Source organism: Budorcas taxicolor, chromosome 3 (assembly GCF_023091745.1).
Source record: "Budorcas taxicolor isolate Tak-1 chromosome 3, Takin1.1, whole genome shotgun sequence".
NCBI lineage: Eukaryota > Metazoa > Chordata > Mammalia > Artiodactyla > Bovidae > Budorcas > Budorcas taxicolor.
This window is the reverse complement of record NC_068912.1, coordinates 27,671,960-27,677,959: the sequence shown is the minus strand read 5'-3', so window position 1 is coordinate 27,677,959 and position 6,000 is coordinate 27,671,960.

The window sequence follows — 6,000 nt, the reverse complement described above, 5'->3', positions numbered from 1 at the left end:
TTCTGAGAAATCTGTATGCAGGTCAGGAAGCAACAGTTAGAACTGGACATGGAACAACAGACTGGTTCCAAATTGGGAAAGGAGATTTGCATATTGTCAAGGCTGCATATTGTCACCTTACTTATTTAACTTATATGCACTGTGCATCATGCAAAATGCCGGGATTGAAGAAGCACAAGCTGGAATCAAGATTGCCGGGAGAAATATCAATAACCTCAGATATGCAGATGACACCACCTTTATGGCAGAAAGCGAAGAAGAACTAAAGAGCCTCTTGATGAAAGTGAAAGAGGAGAGTGAAAAAGTTGGCTTAAAACTCAACATTCAGAAAACCAAAATCATGGTATCCAGTCCCATCACTTCATGGCAAATAGATGGGGAAACAATGAAAACAGTGAGAGACTTTATTTTGGGCGGGGCTCCAAAATCACTGCAGATGGTAACTGCAGCCATGAAATTAAAAGACACTTGCTCCTTGGAAGAAAAGCTATGATCAACCTAGACAGCATATTAAAAAGCAGACACTACTTTGCCAACAAAGGTCCATCTGGTCAAAGATAGGGTTTTTCCAGTAGTCATGTGTGGATGTAAGAGTTGGACTATAAAGAAAACTGAGCGCTGAAGAACTGATGCTTTTGAACTGTGGTGTTGGAGAAGACTCTTGAGAGTCTCTTGTACTGCAAGGAGATCCAACCAGTCTATCCTAAAGGAAATTAGTGCTGAATATTCATTGGAAGGACTGATGCTGAAGCTGAAGCTCCAATATTTTGGCTACCTGATGTGGAGAACTGACTCGCTAGAAAAAACCCTGATGCTGGGCCAGACTGAAGGCAGGAGGAGCAAGGGACAACAGAGAATGAGGTGGTTGGATGGCTTCACTGACTCGATGGACATGAGTTTGAGTAAGCTCCCGGAGTTGGTGATGAACAGGGAGGCCTGGCGTGCTGCAGTCCATGGGATTGCAAAGAGCCAGACAAGACTGAGTGACTGAACTGAACTGATATGACGTTCTGGAAAGGGCAAAACTATGGAGACAGCAAAAAAGAAGAGTAGTTGCCGGGAGTTAGAGGAAGGGTGATGGAGGAGGGATGAAGAGACAGAACACAGACTATTTTTAAGATAGTGAAAATACTTTGTACAATATTGCAATGATGTATACATTCGTTCAAACCCGTAAATGTACAACAATGTCAACCATATTGTAAACTAGGACTTGGGTGACAATGACATGACAGCGTATGTTCATCAGCTGTGACCAATGTCCTACTCTGGTGGCAGAGGTTGATAATGGGCAAGGCTACGTATATGTCAGGGGAGGGAATATATGGGAAATCTTTACCTTTCCCTCAGTTTTTCTGTGAACCTAAAATTCCCCAAAAAAGATTTTTTTAAGGACACTATTTGATTTCATAATACTTATATTTTCCAATAAAATAACAGAAAATAACAGAAAATATGAGGACCTAGTAACTTGATTATGTTTTCATTATAATCAATATCCTTGGGTTTCTTTACTTTAAAAATAATCTATAGTAACACTTTTTTTCTACTGAAAAGTTCTAGGATTTCAACGTATATACAGATTCATGAAAGCTCCACCAAAATCATAACACAAAACAGACCATCCCTAAAAGCTCCCTCATTCCATCCGTTAATAGTCATGCCCTCACCTCACCTCAACCCCCTGACAAACACTAATTTGTTTTCTACCAGTATAACCTGATCTTTTTTCAAGAATTTTTTAGAAGAATTTTTTCAAGAATTTTTTCCAAATTAATGAAAAGTGAAAGTGTTTGTAGCTCAGTCGTGTTTGGTTCTTTGCAACCCCATGGACTGTAGCCTGCCAGGCTCCTCTGTCCATGGGGATTCTCCAGGCAACAACACTGGAGTGGGTAGCCATTCCCTTCTCCAGGGGATCTTCCAAGGAATCTTCCTAGGGATTGAACCCAGGTCTCCTGCATTGCAAGAAGCTAAATTAATGGGATTATACAATATGTAACATTTTGAAATTGGATTTTCTCACTCAGCACAGTGTATTTAAGATTGATCCGAGTTGTGGGTATCAATAGTTTGTTCCTTTTTCTTGTTGTATATTATTCTATGGTATGGATGTACCACAGTTGATCAATTCACCCCTGGAAAAGCTTTGGGGTGGGGTCCAAATTTTGACTATCACAAGCAACAGTGCTGTGAACATTCATGTATATTTTCTTGTGTAAACCAAGTTTTTATTTCCTTAGGCTATATACCTAGGAGTGGAATAGCTGGGGGTCAAATATGTACTTGTAACTTCATAAGCAATTACCAAACCATTTTCCATTCCCATCAGAAATGTATGAGAGTTTCAGTTGCTTCAAATACTTGTCAGCACTAGGTATTGACAGCACTTTTTTATTTTAGTTGTTCAAATAAGTATGTAAATAATTGTATCTATTCGTGTTTTTAATTTGCATTTCTCTGATGTTTTGTGATACTGTCTTTTCGCATTTTTATTTGCCATCCTTATACTCTCTTTGTGAAATGTCTATTCAGGTCCTTTACTTTTTTTTTTAAAGTTGTCTTGTTCTCTTATCATTGAATTTGAGTGTGCTTTACATATTCTGGATACAAGTCCTTTGTCGGGTATGTAGTTTTCAAATATATCCTCCTAGTCCATATCTTGTCTCTTCATTCTCATGACAATATCTTTGGAAGAACAAAAACTTTTAAATTTATGAAGTCTAATTTATCCATATTTTTACATAGATAAGCTATTTGGTGTCATTCCTAAGAACTCTTGACCTAACCCCAGATCACAAGGATTAGCTTATGCTTTTCATTTAGACCTATGATCCATTTTGAGTTAATCTTTATGTAAGGTATGAACTTTATATCAAGGTTTATTTCTTTTCCTATCGATGACCAACTTGTCCAACACACGTTAGTGGAAAGAAGTATCTTCCCTCCACTGAACTGTGTTTACACTTTTATCAAAGATCAAATGACTATGTTTGTGTGAGGCAGTTTCTGGACTTTCTATTTTGTTCTATTGATCTCTATGTCTTTATCTTCTGTTTGGGTTTCCTTTAACTAAAAACAGACAAATTTGTCACATGTCATGAGCAAAGAGGGTGGGAGGAAAAGCAGTTCCCTGTGCACCCAAGAACTATGAATAATTAATTTCTCCCGTCATCTATTTCCTGCCACTTCCTCACTTAGGTCTCACGGAAACTGAGTTGAACCAGTTAGTCTCATGGGATAGCAAATTAATGAAACCAAACATCTTCTTCCTTAAAGGTTTTCTTCACTCTCAGCATTTTTCTGGTGATGTCAACTGAAAAATATGCCAGCTTCGTATGACTTTGAGCAGAGGCGAGGGAGTAGTACTTAAGTACTACTACTTTCCCTGACTTAAGGAAAAGTTTCAGATGAAAATACAACTCTGTTTACCAGGTAGAGAGATATAAAGATGGAAATACCTTACTATTTAACTTGAAAATAAAATATCATCCAAGTCATAGTGAGAGTTTTATTATATCGACAGCTGATCTCTGTTCAAAATAAGTTTCTGGATTGCCTTTCAACACTGGGCCTTTTGAATGAGAAAGATTCAGAATGACACCCCAGGGCACAGAAATATAAATGAACGGACACACAGACAGATGGACACAGGCCTAGACATTTTCCTTGTCTTTCCTCTAGCCCAGTCTGGGATCACTGAGTATATACTATTTTGTAACAGGTATATAGTATATATATAGTATATCACTGAATATATACTATTTTGTAACAGATCATCATTGCTGTTTTATGCATCTCAAAGTTATTTTATCTATTAGAATGGTCACTTTAGCATTTAATGCAACAAAATATTCACCACTAGGTATTAAGGGTCAGTTATGTGTTAGGTACCAGGCTACCCAGGTGACACAGAACAGAGTCCCTGCCTTGCTGTTCATTGTTGGGAGCTTCCTAACAGCTTAAACAGTTATCTCTATTTGGTCCTCTGAACCGTCATGTTTGAGTCACCCCAGGATTAAAAGAATTGTTTGAAAGAATAAGTCAGAATTTGTAACCTTTGTGAACTTTAACAAATTTGTATATTTAAGATTGATTTGGATCAAGCCAATGCTTTCACTTTTGGTATGAAAATCCTGGCCACTAAGGCTAAATCTATAAGCAAACAGCTTTGCTGGTGAACCAGGTGACATGATCCTCCCAGGGCTTCTCATATTGATGGTTTCGGGTTTGAATACCTTGTTAAACTGCCTGTAAAGGATGAATTCTTGGTCTTCGCACCCCAAATTGAGCCAACACTGGTCTACATGTTCATTCTTGCATTTGATGTGAGTCATGAGAAATGAGGATATTTGTTTCCTGAAGAAGGAGGAGAATACGAGTCCGCAGTGAATCCCTCTCAGTGACACAGCACAATGCCTCAGGCAGTCTGTTGTTCAATAAATATTTGCTGATCCCATGTCAAATTAGCCCGAGATCTCTATCAACAAAAAAAGCTTGTCTTTGCCAACCTCTCAGCATCTGTGTTTGCGGATATGCCCTGTATTTCAGAACCTTTGCCCGTAAGGAACCATATCACAAAGCAGGAAACTGGCTGTGTTTATATAACACTCTATTTCCTGGGTACAGCATCCAGGTAAAATTAGAGTCTAATAAGCCACCCTGTACGTGCTCCTTCTCCTTCCAAGTTTCTCACTTGGCCCTGTTCATTGCTTTCAGTGCTACTTCAGGCCAGTGTCACTGGACCCTAGCATGAGAGAAGAATGCTACTTTCAGCCGTTTGATCAGCTGTAGGACGAGCAATCGCAGTATGTAGGACCGCCTCAAGCACAGAAGAATGAAAGTTTGTGCATCTGATGACAGGCATCTGGAGTAACCTTAGACTAGTAGGAAAGGCCCCACCAGAGGAAAGAGACTCCCATGTTAATGACTACAGCGAAGCAGCAGAAAGGGAAAGAGCAAAAACACCTGGGAAAAGCAGGACAACTTTGGTGAAGTTGAAAATGAATTGGAAAGAGAGCTCAGAATTGCAAGCAGCTCAGAGGGAGAGGCTCTTGTTCCTCCTGTGAAAAACCGATAGTTTGGAACAACTAGCCAGTGGTAAGAGAAGGCAAAGGAAGAAGATTCAGAAATATTTGGGAACATTTGCTATCAAAAGCAGGAGATTTAAAATTACAAATAGAAGAAAATGAAAAATTGAGGCAGTATTGAGGAGTGCTGTCTTTACCAGATGTATTAATATTAATATATCAGCTTACAGGTTCCCTCCCAGGGCTTCCCAAGTGGCCCTAGTGGTAAAGAACCTGCCTGCCAATAAAGGAGACTAAGAGACAACCGTTCCATCCCTGGGTTGGGAAGATCCCCTGGAGGAGGGCATGGCAACCCACTCCAATATTCATGCCTGGAGAATCCCATGGACAGAGGAATCTGGTGGGCTACTGTCCATGGGTCGCAGAGAGTTGGACCCGACTGAATTGACTTAGCATGCACGCACGCACACACAGATTCCCAGAGGTGAGCTGTAGAAGCTGGACAGAACACTGGGATTACCGAGGTGGGTGGAGCACCTGCCGAGCAGCCTGAGCTCTGATGTGGCTTTCAGATGATGCCAAGTTCAGGAAATATATGCAAATGCTGTGGTTACGGAACACAGAGTGGCCCATGCGCCCAGCACGGCTGCTGAGCACTGAGAGGGAGCTCTCAGAGGTGGGTTTGGAAAGACACTCGCCTTTGGAACATTGCTCTGAATAGAGCTGAGCTCCCAGAAGCACTGCAATTTCTTTAGACTATCCAATAGCTGAGTCTGATGTTTACCAAGTTCAGAGATCAAGCCATTTCGATTTTTTTTTTCTGTAATAAAACTAGCCTCAGCCAGCCAGATTGGGAATTTGCTGCCTGAGCTGTTTTCCAACACAGTTTTGCTGGCAAAACCAGATGTGAGTGTTTCCTCAACTCCTGAGGGGCCTGTTTACACTGACTTTATTTTTACTGCTAGCTTTCTGG